Source organism: Zonotrichia leucophrys, chromosome 1 (assembly GCF_028769735.1).
Source record: "Zonotrichia leucophrys gambelii isolate GWCS_2022_RI chromosome 1, RI_Zleu_2.0, whole genome shotgun sequence".
NCBI lineage: Eukaryota > Metazoa > Chordata > Aves > Passeriformes > Passerellidae > Zonotrichia > Zonotrichia leucophrys.
Window position 1 is genome coordinate 104,039,185 of NC_088169.1, and position 15,661 is coordinate 104,054,845.

Here is a 15,661-nt window from a genome sequence, read left to right on the forward strand (position 1 = left end):
ATGAAACACACACACATTTTCTGTGTTTGAGAAGAAATGAGATTAATTGCAGGAACTGATTTTTTATCAACATGACGGCATTGTATAGCATATAAGAACACCTGTGGCTTCTTTATGTGAAAATATGAATATTGTTAACAGAAAAACATGCTTTGCTCTAAAGCACTTTCTCCTTTCTTGTACTTGTCAAAAAGGATTATCTATACCTGTTAAACACCAAACAGAAAACTTGTAACCATGCATAAAAATGTGATTTCTAACAATACTTTGATAAAATAAACAAATAGATATTTCACCTCCTCACAAACTAAAACATAAATTTGATTTGCCTCCTTCCAGGTTAGCATACATATTCTGTAATGCAATTATGGCACAATTCCTGCCTGGAAAAGACTGATATAAATTCAGCATTCAATACTGTATTTGTGATAGAGTCAGCTATTATATATGATAAATTCATATAGTAGGCTCTCAACATTAGCAGTAGTAATGAACGTTCCAAAAATGTCATTATATTCATTTATAACACACTTTTGCACTGACATCTTCCATAATTAATAAAAGGATTTGCAGTTCCAATATGATTCTCAGTGTTTAATCCTGTACATGGCAAGTCATTGTTTACCCTGCAGATACTTGTACACCATGCAAGAAGAGGGGAAATTTTTCCTTCATCCCTTGAAACAAGTAGAAAAAGAACAATTTTCTTATTGACTAAAATGCAAAATGATGCTATAAACCTATAATTAGTTTGATGTTAGCCAACTAGAAACCAAATCCTTCCTATATTGCCATATCTCTTGAAGCAAGTTTATAGTCAGTTTTACAAAACAGTTTTCTCAACTCATTACCTTTCTTTTTGAGATTCTTTTTCAAGCAGACAGACCTTAACAACCTGATGAAAGTGAGGAAAATATGTGATTGGGTTGTACACATTTTAGCACCACCATTCTCTCAAAGAAAAGGTGGAACCCAGCTGTTTATAAAGGGCTCTGATAGAGAATAATATTTAAGACTAAAAGCAATAGCCATGAGGCAAGCAGCTGAGTGTTGTTCGGTGTCCATTGCTGAGAGATTTACCACTTTCTGGTGTCCTACAAGTTATGTTCTGGCTCTCCTCTGACATACAAAAATTTATTTTACTTTGGAGTGTATAATAGTAATAACGTTGGTATAATACGCCTTTTGTAGATGTTGTCTTTTGACTGAAAATTTGGAAAAATACAGAATATTTCAAATGAAGGAAAAAGGATTATGAATCATTAACTGCAAAGTTGTTTTTTTCCTTTCCCAGTGCTTTTCACACTTGTATTTTCTTACTTAATATTTTTCCTACTTGTTTTAAAACATCTTTTCTCTACCTTTTTTCCTATACCAATTCAGTCCATTTCCAAACTTATTCTACCTATCTATCATTTGTAGATTTGATTTTCTGTCTTTCATTTTGGTTTGGTTGGGAAGGGACCTTAAAGATTGTTTAATTCCAACCCTCCCTGCTTTGAAAATGGGCATCTCCCACCAGACCAGGATGCTCAAAGCCCCATCCCACCTGACCTCCAATGGCTTGGCATCCACAAGTTATTTGGGCAGCCTGTTCCAGTGTCTCATCACCCTCAGATTACTTTCTTCCTTTTATCTATTCCAATCTAAATTTACACTTTTTTTTGGTATGCCCAACACAGATTGTCACTTCATACCAATAGTTGCATTTGTTTAAGATGAGTATAATTAGAGTATAACTCTGAAAAAGGACAAAGGTGTAAATAAAACAAAATAAATTTTTGCAGAAATCAAAGCCCAGCAAGGGCTTCCTTCTGTGGCCACTTTTCTACCAACACTTCTTCCTCCAGCACCACTTTTACTTTAGCCTTAGTACAGTCTACTTTAGTAAGTGTATGTGGACACCAAATAAAGACAGATATTATCAGCATGTCATCTAACAGAATTATTAAAAGGAAAAATATGCTGTCTGACTCTGCTTTCATTTTGCAACTATTTATTTTAAGAGGCTCCTTCAAAGATTGATTATATACAAAACTCATTAATTCTATGACAATATGTACAAAGCAGACAGGTCAGCAAAAACTAGGGTACATTCTTAGATTTACCCTATCAAGAAATACTATAAAAAACAATGACTTAACTATTAAAGCCTTATTGCATTAGGCATATGAAAGGATATGTATGCTGCTGAACCTTTTTTTCTGTTCTAGCAGTCTGCCATGTGACAATATTTTCATAGCTACTGGTAGATGGGGATAAATTGGTGTTCCCAGTTTAAATGGTTCCATTATAAATCCTATTTTACAAGAGAGTTAACTATGGCAGGCCACTTCATAAGCACCAGGCTGAACCTATGGGCCGTACTCATTTCAGCTACACAGCATGTAACTCATGTTCCCATTTGCTTTGAATAATAAAGCTACATGATCCAGCTCTCCATTAGAGAACACAAGCATGGGAGTCTCCCATCCAGATAATTATGTGCAGCACAAATTGCATTCCATTAGCTTGTTGGCTGGCTGATCACAGAGAGAGGGGTGTATTCAGCCAGAAAGGGTAGGAGCAGCCCAAATGAACTGCTTGAAAATATTCAAAGTACAGCCAAGGCACCCATACTGGCATTTTAAAGGGAGCACCTTATGGTGCAAAACCACAAATTTTGTCCACAAGTAACTTATTTCACTTCCCTAGTACTTTTAAAGGTGTTTGTAACTGAAGTTAAAGGAAATTTCTTGTGACTGGATTCAAACCTGTCAGGAGGTTGCAGACACCCAGAAGTGGGAACAGAGTGTAAACCAGGGAATGGGTGGGAGCTCTCAAACCAGTGTTTCTTTACTCAGTCATTATTCTGAGATGCAAAAAACTATTATTTCTTCAAGCACTTGTGATGAAGCTGAGCATCTTGTTTAGTTTCCTCTCTGCATTACAGCAGCATTACAAACATCATTGATGCACATAAACATTATGACAGTTACTATAGAATCTTTTAGCCTCCAGTTAATTTCAAATTGGAGAGGAAAAAGAAAGTTGGGAGAGTCCCACAGGACAAATTTTGGAGGGAGAACATTTGTGAGGAAACTTCAGTTAACCACCATTTAAGCCACATCCTGCAGGGAAGGAAGGGTACAGTGTGTTTTACTTGGTATGGACATTTCCGTTTGTAATGATTATAAACATTATAATAATCTCAAGAATATCTCTTACTGAAAACTGAGCTGTTCTTTATCATCCACTTTAGCTCAGGAAAGTCAATATACACTCTCCACCTACAATCTTTACTTCACTTAGGTATTATTACATGATCTAAGAAGGACTCAACATTTCATTCCTTCATTACAAGGTTACTGAGCTTTGAAATAGGGGCAGGTAAACACCATTTCTCTAATAAGTCTGTGACTACAGACAGTATTTAGGCATAAGCAAAATGTGTATAATATGGAATGCAACCATCTGCAACCTCTTCCAAATGAACACAAATCTCACCAAAAACAGCACTTCTGATACAGCCATCACACCTCTTATGTGCAAACTGGCTCCAAATCCACAAAACAACAGTGCCTGTTTAAACTCAATGACACAAATAAAGGGCTTGGACACCATGTGAGCACTCTGGAACAATGATGAGATACTGCACAGTGGAAATTATGGAATATATATAATTTTATAGGTGCAACAAAGGGATACAAAAATGAGGACAGTAAAGTAAGTAATGAAAATACAGTTTTGGGAGACAAGGAGTAAGGATCACTTGTAATGATCATGGAAATAATTACCACATCAACAAAGACATATTTTCATTAATATTTAATTCTTTAAGGATGAAAACTATGTAAAATGATATCGTGCCTCAAGCCTAAAATATTTTCCATTTGTCATTTGAGAGCATTCTTCCCCTTCCGTGAAAATTTCTTTTATGTGTCACAGCAATACTACAGGTAATGGCTTCTCTATGAATTCCTCTTGATTCCTTTTTTTCCAGCTGACTTAATTTACTTCCCTGTGTATTATATGACATCTGCTAGAGACAAAAATATCTGAATGTAAACATTATACGTGCTCAGATTACAACCTTTGTTGCACCGTATTTAAGAGGATTTCTAAATTCAGAAAGTGTTGATGAAGAGGGGAGTATTTTACAATTGCATGGAATGCAGAAGTCTAAAAGTCTGAATTATGGGCCAACCAAATGTCATTAAATGGCTGGTATCTTAGAATTTAAATAAAATAGACCAAAAAATAGTCTCATAATTAAAGGTAAACAAAAACTTTGTGAAGCTTTAAATTGGTGTTTTAAATGGTTGTTTTGATTCGGAGTTTTTTGGTAGGAAGCTGTATTAATTGCAGTCAGAAACCCCAGATATTCAGAAAACCAAAATGTTTAGCCAGACAAAAGCAAATATTACAACTAGTAAGATGGGCTTATGGCCTCAAATCAGCAGAAGTTTCATTGAGGCTTTTCTAGAGCAGAAACCAGGCTTGATAACTGTAAGTGGAATTTTGAGTGAAACAAATACTTACTGGAAGCAGCCTTTCCAAGGGGAAATGCATCACTATAAAAATAAGGAGGATTTTTAAAATATATATTTTTATTACTGTTGTTGTTATTTATTTTATTATTACTATTAAATAGTTTGAAGGTCTAGTTGGCTGTTATATGGAAGTATGTATTTGTTTTTCTTTGGCAATATTCTGCTAACTCATGTGATATAGTTTGTTAGTATACAGGGGTAGTTCATGTAACACTTATTTTAATTTCATTTTCCTTGGTTTTTGTTCCAGTTTGTTCTATGATTTTTACTTGACCTTGCAGTATTTATGAACCCCAAAATTTAACACAAGCTCTATTGTCCCAAACCAAGGGATGGTGTAAGAATTTTCCTTCCCAAGAACATATTTCTAATGATATTTTGAGTTTTCTTCTTATATAGCTTGAAAAATTATAAAAACTTGAGTAGGCTTTTATCTTAATACTGGCATTATGATCATCGTTGTAATCCCAGCAATTCTTAGAATGACTCCATGTGATGTTTGAAGGGTGAAATCCTGGATCCACATAAAGTCTTTCAAATTCGCTTTTTTCAACATGGCAATATTTCTTTAAAAATTCTGATTAATTAGACTCTTCTCTGCAGTTAATCCAACTTTTGCTACAACAGTTTTATTGAAGATGAACTTTATTTGCAAGACACAAGGAGATGGCAAAGGAGACGTAGATTCTTATATTTAATTTCACTATCCATATAACAATAGAGACAGCCATGAATGCAGGTTTAACAAAAAGGAAATGTAATTAATTCCAATATGTAGCTGATAATGAGAAAAAAATAAGAAAAAAAGAAACAAAGAAAGAGATTGCATTTTCCTCGACAGAAGTCTTGTATTTATTACATATTAGATAATGATGCTTGGTGTAACAAGAAATCAATGATAGTGAAATGTTCCTTTTTCCTTTACATAATCTTTTAAAAAATAAATTCCAGAATTTGGCGGAGGGAAGCTGGAGGAAGAAAGATAGTGCAATTTAAATAATGGTATACTCCATAATTGTAAATTAGATTATAAATTACAAAAAACTTGGATAAAACATAAAAATCCAAATGAACCAACCAACCAAACAAAAACATCCAGAAGCATTTGCCTGGGAAATAGGGAAAGGATAATTGAAATCATAGCAAAAACCAGGATCCTCAGGGCAGTGGCCACAGCACCCAGCCTGACAGAATTCAAGAAGTGTTGGGACAATGCATCAGGCACATGATGTCACTCTTGGGGATGGTCCTGTGCAGGGCCAGGAGCTGTTCACAGTGATCCTTGTGGGTCTCTTCCAACTCAGAATATTCTATGGTTCTGTGATTCTGCCATAAATGTTTGGAAAAGTCTTCATTTGAAAACAGAGTTTTGGTAAAAATCAGCATGCTTAAAAGGAAACTGTCAATTAGACAGTGTGTTGGAGAAAAAGCCAAAGCAAAATATTTCAGATTTATCGTTTCATCTACATAAGAGAAGAACTATTTGGTTTTGTGACATTGCTCTGTTCATCTTGTTCTGAATATTAAAGTATTATTTTCTTTTTTTTTATATCAGTGATTTGGGTCTCAATATAAACAGGGTATATAAATTGCCAGACCTCCACATTCTGGCAGAATGTAGAGGAGGAAAAAGTGCTTTGCCTTTCATTGTATCTTGCCTTTCTTTTTCCAGGTCAGATTTTTCTTATTTAATTTTAGCTGCCCAAAGGAAGGTGTTCAGGCTGTGCCTATCTTCTGCAGTCAACAGGCTCTCCAAAAATAATCATTCCAGTTATTTTAAGGCTGGTTAAAACATCCTTCTTTCTCTGAGATTATATTTTTAGTGCCGTGGAGTTGTGCCTACCTTGCAATTTGCCTTTTTGGATCAATACAAATCCCTTGTGCCACAATTCCAAACAATACCACACTGTTTGGGCACATTGTCTTCAAACTATCTCTATGAATTCTAACTTTCTTAGCCCTTGAGAAGACAAGGAAGATCATTTAAAAGGATAATTCCTTATGTACACAGTAACTTATTTTAATCACAAAAAAAAGAATTACTGATCCAGGAAACACAGTATATTAAAAACTTCTGACATTATGCTTTTGGTTTGATCCTCTACTTTCCACGAGTACCTGATTTGGTGTTTAGAGGCATTTGATCTTCTTTTCATGTGTTTTTCTTTTTTTCTTCTTCTATATTTCTTTCTTTTAAGCAAGCATTTATTTTGTCTGGGCTAATCTCCAGTTTCTGAAATGTACTAGATTCTATCCAAATAGGATGGACACCTGAGAACAGGAGACCAATATTTCATAGAAAGGTAGGAGACTTTCAATGCTGGAGACCCATGGTCACTCTGCATTTATACGACATTACTGTGAAAGGACCAGTGCACTGTTTTGCAGCATTGTTTTAGAGAACTAGGATAATATAACATAATAGCCTAATTCAGGGTAATCACCTAGAAATCCTTCCTCTTTAGAGCCTCACCAATAAAGAATCACTTTTCCTCTGGCCTACCACACATGCCAAAGTTGTGCATTGGTTTAGAAGTTTAGAAGTGAATTTCAGTGCGGAATAGAATTGCCTGTCCTCTAACAAGAATTCTAGAAGTAAAAGCCATAAAATCTGAGAGCTTGACTTCACATTTGGGAGTTCTCATCCAGTTTCTGCCCATATCTGAGGAAGTAAACTTGTTTTCCACAGATAGAGTCACTTGAGAGACTTTTGATTGCTTTCGTTTTTATACAATATTTTTGTTGCCGTATTGAAGCTGTTAGATATTTGCTTGGCTTCACATTCAGAGGTCTGACACTTTATATTTTGTGGAAGAAAGGAAACTATAGGATGTCAGAGGAAAAGGAAATTTCTAGAAGTTTGAGGTTTTGTTGAGTTGTCAGTTTCCCAAAGGTAGAAGTTCTGATTTAGAGAGTTCAAGAGATAGGAACTATTTTGAACCAGCCTGTAAAATTTATAAAGAATATATGTCTGATCTGTTCTGATTCAACCTTTTTGCTGTCTCTAATAAATACATAAATGAAATGGAAATATATAAATATATTTTTCATCAGAGCAACTGAGGTGATATGGGTGAATTCATTCCTGTCTAGATAAATGGAAATTCTAAACCTTCAAATTTCAGAGATAAATTAAGTTGCAGAGAGACTAAAACAGCCATTTCTGTTTCCTATTCATACAATATTAATTGAAAATTCTATTCACACAATAACCCCCAAACAGTTACAAGTAGATCTATAATCAGTAAAATGCTACATTTTAAAACAATGGTGACAGAGATCAAATGCAATAGAAAAGGCTTCTCTTTCAAGGCTTGGTGTAGTTGTTTTGTTTATACCCCAAAATCCTCTAGAGAAGGTTTTGGGTTAAAGTTTAAATTGCTAAGTAAAGTCAAGCCTATCTCTGTGCAAGGACCTGGGTATGCTGCAGTTTTCTTGCTGGAGACAAAAAAATAACACAAACTCAAAGTTATTTCACAGTACTTTTTTATTACTGGCAAGAGTAAACAACAAATTTAATCTATTATGGTAAATTCTGAAATGCCTGTATTATATTTATGTATGTGGTAAGAATCTCTTGGAGATAAGTACAGTTATTTAACAGTTTTCTTCAAAAAAAACTACAATTGAGACTACAATTGACACAATCTAGAGCAAATGCAAGTCAATCTTTTGTAATGTCACCACTCAAACCTGCAAAGAAAATAATATCTCCATAAACAGTGGGGATAAACCTTATTTGTCTGGTATCATTCAGGTTGGAGTGGGACCAAAAGAGATGTAAAAATTGGCCTATTTGAGGCTAGACCAGAGTTTTGAAGGAGCAGGAAGAGCCTGCCAAGTTGGTGTATGCACAACACTGATGAACAGGAAAAAATTGCACAGGGAGAAAGACAAAAGGGCAGCAAGGGGTTCTGCAGCATTTGCTTTGATGATTTTTCTTTTCTGTCAGATAGATGAAGCAAGCATGAAGAATCTACAGAGGTGCAACCAAAAAATATATTTTTAATTTGTACTCCAAAATACTTTGTGCCTTTGAGCATTCTATAAATAATGCTTTGTTTTGAAATGCTGCTTCAATGTCAGAAAAAAAGGCAAATTTTTACTCTGCTGCATCAGAGGAAATATGAGATATGAGGTAACTTTAATTCAAATACATTTACCTTATGGAAAACCATTTTGAACCATTCAAGATTAGATAAAACCACATTTAAAATAATAGCAGCTGTTCCTGAGTAAATTTTCCCTGGATATTTTCTCTGAGATAGCTGCAAAGATAAAGCAAGCCTATTTGATGGGATTTCAGTTCATCAGAAAACCAAAATAAACTCGTATTTGTGCTCCTTTTATGTCATTAGGCTTTGCTGTATGAAGATTGTTTTTACTCTCTTAGGGCCTGTTCTGGATTAGTCTTCAGCTGCAAGTCTTTACCACAAACTTTGACTTCGATTTATGCTTGAAATTCAAAAAAAAAAAACCAAAATCAAAAATCCAAAAAGACCCCAAATAAACAAACCAGAACCAGCATAATCCCCACCCAAAAAAAAAAAACCAAAAAAAACCCCCCAAAAAAACCAAAAAGAACACCAACAACCCTGTTCCACAACCAGATTTGATCTGCTTTTGATCTGAATCATAACTGTTGGCCTTTCAGGCATTGCAGTGACCTTTAGACCATTCCTTCCTCTGGGATTGCGGCCTCTTCCTTCCCTCATCCTCCCTCACCTGCTCAGAGCAGAAGGTCTGCTCCTCCTGTTGCCTCTTTCCCCACTGGCTACATCAGCTATGTTGGCTCTGGTATCCCTGATGAACCAGAAGCACCAAGAGGGACATTGGAAGAGTAGGCTGAGTACAAGAGGAAACAGGGATTATTTGTGTAATAAACAAGTGTTATTTGTATGAAGCAGAGCGACACAGAGTCCCCAGGCAGGTGCAAAGGAGAGCTGCTTTACTGCAAAAACCAAATTTTTTAAGCAGCTAGGTCTTTCTCAGTTACATAGGTTTAAATCACAACAAACCTAATCCAATCAACCACCATACACCACGCTGTGAACACAAAATGGTTCTAGAACTTGTTTATCTACCTCTAATTCAGCTGAGTCACTTTCCCAAAGTCCTTTTCTACTTAGCCAAAATAACAGGTCTGAGCTATGGCTTTACAAGGCCTTCCCTTTGTAAGGTTTTATCCATATGCAACAGTTAGTAGCTTTAAATGTATAATGATTTTTAAAGTTCTTAATATGTTTCCTGTATCAATTTTATGAGTATTGTTATTATTGTAAGTTAGGTAATAGTTTGACTATTAGACTGTAAAAGCAGTCATTGGGTTAAAACAAAACTGTAATTTCACATATATATATATATATATATAATTTTTTCTCTTTAGGCCATAACAATATTTCCATCTGTTTTCTTAAGTCAGTTCTCCTGACACCAAGGATTCTAACACGTTTACTCTTACAAATTCAATCTCACAGATTTTTTTATGAAAAACCTCCACAAATTTTATTTGGGTAAGAGTTAACTTTGCTTATTCATTTAGTTTCTTCTGTTGTTATTATCAAATAAGAGGCTGAAGAATTGTAACAAAAAGTCAAGGTCCAGAGCACAGATTGGTGTTAAATATTTGGCAATACAAACCAAATTATCAGACAGAGGTTTGAACTAACAGTCAAAAACTTCTGCTTCTGAATAAGGAAAATTTTGAGATGCTGCCAGTGTATCACAGAGACAAATGTAGCCAGATCCATGACCATCCTGGAAAAGCCCACTTATTCATCAATGCTAATAAAGTGATTTTCTTCTCTTCAGGAAAATTCAGCAATCCCAACCATGTTGTGTGATGTTGTTCACGAGGGTTTTTGGACTGGGGAAGAGACGAGGATCTGACTCCATGTTTCAGAAGGCCTGATTTATTATTTTATTATATATATTACATTAAAACTACGTTAAAAGAATAGAAGAAAGGATTTCATCAGAAGGCTTGCTAGGAATAGAATAAGAAGGAATGATAACAAAGGTTTGTGGCTCGGCTCTCCATCCGAGCCAGCTGGGCTGTGGTTGGTCATTAATTATGAACATCCAAGATGAGCCAATCACAGATGCACCTGTTGCATTCCATAGCAGCAGATAATCAATGTTTGCATTTTGTTCCTGAGGCCTCTCAGCTTCTCAGGAGGAAAAATCCTAAGGAAAGGATTTTTCATAAAAGATATCTGCCACAGTGTTGATATGTCATCTCTACATCAGCAGGCAGATGACCAACCACGTCCTGGAAATCATGGCCTCAGCACACCTTACAGACAAACACCATAAACAAGGACATCCTCCCTGCCTTTTCCCTTTACCTATGCATGATGTCAAATACAATGGCATGTGCCTTTGGGCTTTGTCCCCTCCCAATTACTTGTCCATTCCCAGACAACTCTGGGATCAGAGTGGGTAAAAAGGAAAGTCTTGGCACTGCTCAGCAGGTAGCAGAAATCATAAAATAGTAGAGTGGTTTGTGTTGGAAGGGACCTTAAAGATCATTAATTCCTTTAGAATGTTGATCTTGTTCCTTTACCAACTTCCATGATCCCAGCTTGCTCAGAGCTCCATCCGACCTGGCCTTGAACACTTCCAGGATGGGACACCCACAGCATCTCTAGATAACCTCTGCCAGGGCCTCACCACCCTCAATTAGTAAAGAATTTCTTACTAATATCTGATATAAACCTTCTCTCTCTCAGTTTGAAGCCATTCCCCCTTGTCCTGTCACTCAAGGCTCCCCTGTAAAAAGTCCATCTCCATCTTTCTTGTGGGCTCCCTTCAGGTAATGGAAGGCCACACTTAGTGCTCCCAAAGCCTAGAGTTTTAGCAAGTTAGTAAGACTGCTTTAGCCACAAATATGAACCACTCCCCCCCCCAACACAATGATGTGAAAGAAGTTAATTCCAACCCAGACAGAACCAACACACAACATCAGGTTTCAAAAGAAAATAAATGGTGCATTGCTAACAACTCCCCATGACAATCCTGGATGCATAAAAACCTGAGAATGTCAATTGGTTTCCTCATTCAGGCCATTGGTCTTTCACACCAAGCAATAATGTTCTGGTACCATATAAATCCCTGGTAGTATCAAATGCAGACTTTAAAGTTTCCACTGCTTTTCTGTGATAAGGCAAATGTTTAAGCTACTCACATACACTGCAAGAATTATAATGAGGAAACCTGCTTGGAAAAGCTTATATCCTCCTCAAAGTCTTTAATGAGGATAGTGGCTTTATAGTGATCATGGCTTCTGGTAATGCAATTTCTCTAAATGCTTGAAAGTATCTTGCACGCTAAGCTTATTAACTTTTATATAAGTTTTATTTTGATGTTTAGTTTTATTGCAATTTCACCAATGGACTGTACAGCATTTAAGTATGCTGAAGCCTGATGTTCTGTCCTTTACAACTTCTAAAAAATTGATTTTGTGTCCCTGAAACATTCAAAGTACCAGATAAGTAATTACATAATGTGTACATCAAGAAATATGGACAGATTTCAGAAATGGTCTTCAAACAAACCCAAGCCTGCCTGAGAATTTAGTACTGCAATTACATTTATTTAGCTACAAAGAACTTAACAGAACTAGACTTTGTTGTTGCTGTTTTGGGGGGGTTTGGGGCTGTTTTGAAGTTGTGCTTTCTCAAACACATACCAATTTTCATTGAAGTGGAAAGCATTCCTAAGTGACTTGTGAGATGGACAGACTTTCTCTGCCTTCCAGCCGTGTAAAATGGTCTAGCACTAAACTGTGGAAGCAGTGTGTGCTTATCTGAAGAATTCCCTGTATCTCATCCTTAGGTACCTCATCAGCACTCACTCCATTGCTCATGCCCCACAGGCAGAGGAGAATAACCACAAGCCTTTTCTACTAATTTTTTTATCCAAAGGCAATAGGTTTTATTATAGAATAATTTTTAAAAGCTTCTGAAATCACCACAAAATACAGATTTCTATAAACCTAATTGCTCAGAAACACTGATCATCTCAAATAAAATTGCAACCTCTTTTCCTCATTCACCAGCCTTAGTTGCTTAAAGACATAGCATCAAAATACTTCCAATTGTATTATATACTAGATAATGATATAAGTATTGCCCTTAAGAATAGAAATGAGAAAATGGATTCAAAAGTTCTGAGAGATATATTGGTTTTTGTCCACTGTAAAATGTCTTCAAATTAGAGCACAAAAACTTAAAGATAATACAGGATTTTATTGAAACCTAGGGTAAAGATGATAAAAACAGAAGTAGTACTTCTGGATGTTTGAAAATATCTGACAATAGATGCAATTGTGTTTTGTATAAATCATATTTTGAGGAAGTTGTAATCAGAAAATTCTGCAGTTAAAAAGGGGGAAAATTAACCATAAATGTATAGAAAGTTATGTGTACTAACTGCCGGAATCTCTGGTTATTTAATGCCATTTATTAAAATAAAAGAAAAAAAATATTTCAAAAGTGAAAATAAAGAGAAGAAAGGAAGCCTTATCTTCATGAATCAAACCTGTAATCAGTGGACAAGACAACTATGGAAAAAACCCTCAGGATATTCCATGCCACAATAAAAGGAAGAGCATCCTGGCAGGGATTCTGCAGCTCAGAAATGCCTAATCAAACACAGAGGTTTCTGTGCTGGTTGTAGTCGACTGTGTAATTGAATACACATTTAAGGGAGAAACCAATTACCCTTTATGATCCCTCTTCCTGCTCTCCCCATGAAGTTTAAAGCTGAACACGTTGATCCAGTTGCTGGAAAGGCTTCCAGCACAAGCTCTTGCTGTCAGTTCATGGCTGAGCAGGAGGTTGTAGGGCATTCATTTCCCACTCTCCTGAAAACTGGAGAACTCAAGGATGCCTGTAACAAAAGAACAAATCCATAAAAATAGGAATTTTACTCTACATATCAAATGAAAAACCAGGATTCTCCCCGACACTTCAGAATACATATATGGAAAGGTAAATATATAGGTTGAGTTGGATTTTGAAAAATCAGGAGCTAATTCTTAAGAATTTTATTATGTGTGGTATTCCATGCAAATATTGTATTGTGGATAATGCAAATGTTTTTATCATCACTTTTAAAAAGGTTTTATATTTATGGAAACATATTTGTGTATTTCATCAGGATTACTTGTGACTAGTAATTTTTTAAAAATTTGAAGAAGAGATACCCAACATCAGGAGCTTTATCAAGGGCCCAGTGGCAATAATGAGATGAAGCAGGTTCAGGAGTGTGCAGCTTGGTTGGACTCATGACAGTAATGGGAATAGATTATATGGAAGAGGGAACTGATTGCTTTGAACCAATTTTGATAATGTAACAATGTCCTAACTAAAAGATATTAATACAAGCAAATAACTTTATATGCATCTATCTTCTCACAGATCAATATTTTTTCCCCAGTCAAATGCTCCAGGATCCTGTAATATGATGGTTGTTATTAGACTATTTGAATAAAATGTTTGTTGCCAGGTAACTGCAGCTTGGAGGCCACTCAGTGAGAGCTGGCATTGGGAACTGGAACCACCAAAAGTGCAGGCACAAAAGATATCTGATGTTTTGAAAGTCTAAGTACAGAACGACACCACTGTTCCCATGGTTGTAAACAGCAATCAGTAAAAGTTTATTCATCATTAAAGCTCACTACTAATCACTGTGGGAATGTAACCTTGACAGCTTAGTAGAATAATATTTAGAGCACTAATTTTATGTGCATAGAAATGTGTGTGATAAACATGGGTGAAGGTATCTGTGTGTCATAGACAAGACCATGATGAAAACAAAGAGCTGCTGTTTAAATAGGATTGTGACCACTGTTCAGATCTCCAGATATCCTGAACTGTATGCACATGTACTTGCATTATATTGTTGTTAAAAAGAAATATTAATTTCTTTTCTTTGACCCAGTGGTCAATGCATTTGTCCTGGCACCCCACCCTAGAAGCTTGATTATAATCTAGATGCAAGATATGAATATAAACAGATATGAATAGATACTTAAATCATCATAATATAAATTATAATGCCAGATTATACAATTTTATATGTGTGTGTATGTGTATATCTGTGTGTGTGTGTGTGTGTATGTAAAATGGTTTCACTTTTATACATAATCTATGCATGTATAGATGCCACAGGTTTCCAAGCTAGGGTAGAGGAAAAGAAGGAAGGAGAATACCAGGACAGTAATCATTGACTCCATCCCATTGGGCACACAAGGTTTCAGTGAAATTCTGTATTAATTCTTTTTCCTCAAATCAGTTTTTTTAACTCTTTCCAGCCTGAAATTTCTCTCAGTTCTTTCCAAGAGCTCTAAGAAGGAGGCACGGTCTGCTATATCAGTGTGAATGACCTGGAAAGTGTTCAAGCTTTGGCTGCAGCTGATTCTGTATTTTCAATTTTCCACAGCTGACTCAGGGAGAGGATAACTTATTCCTCACCCAAAAAAAGTCTGCTTTTGCTGCAGCATCCTCACAGGTGTGATTCAGCACTTTTTCCCTACAGAGCTCAGACTCTCCTCTCAGGGTAGGGTGTCCACGAGGCCATTTGGAGAGGAGGATGCACAGTCTGTAGACACCAAGTTAGGGGTGAGACTGTAGGCAGCTGCTTCTGGTGGCATTTGAAGCACTGAGGAATCAGAAGGATTTTGTCTCAAGATGAAACTCACCACTTAAACAATGGGAGGGAAAAGGAATAGATGGAGCAGCAGAAAGACTGATATCCAGAAATGTTTAGTACAGGGATTCTCACAAAGATTTGGATGAAAGATGAACCATCCAGGCAGTACCAGCAACCAGGAAAAGTGACGTTCCCAAAGCACAGAAAGGAAGTAGTAGACAAGGACTGTAAAATATCTGGCCTGCTGTGGGAATCCACAACATCAGAGGGTTTTGGGAAAGCTGCAAAAGGCAGGCCTCAGAGACAGCAGACTGTGATTAGAGCTAAGCAGCACCCATGAGGTCAGCAGAAAAATTATGTAAAAAGTAGAAAAGCAAGGACAAATAGAACAATGGTCTGTGTATTAGTGCTTGTCTGGAATAATACCCTAAGCTACAGAAAAGTTTATCTAGCAAGATATTAGGAAGTTTAAG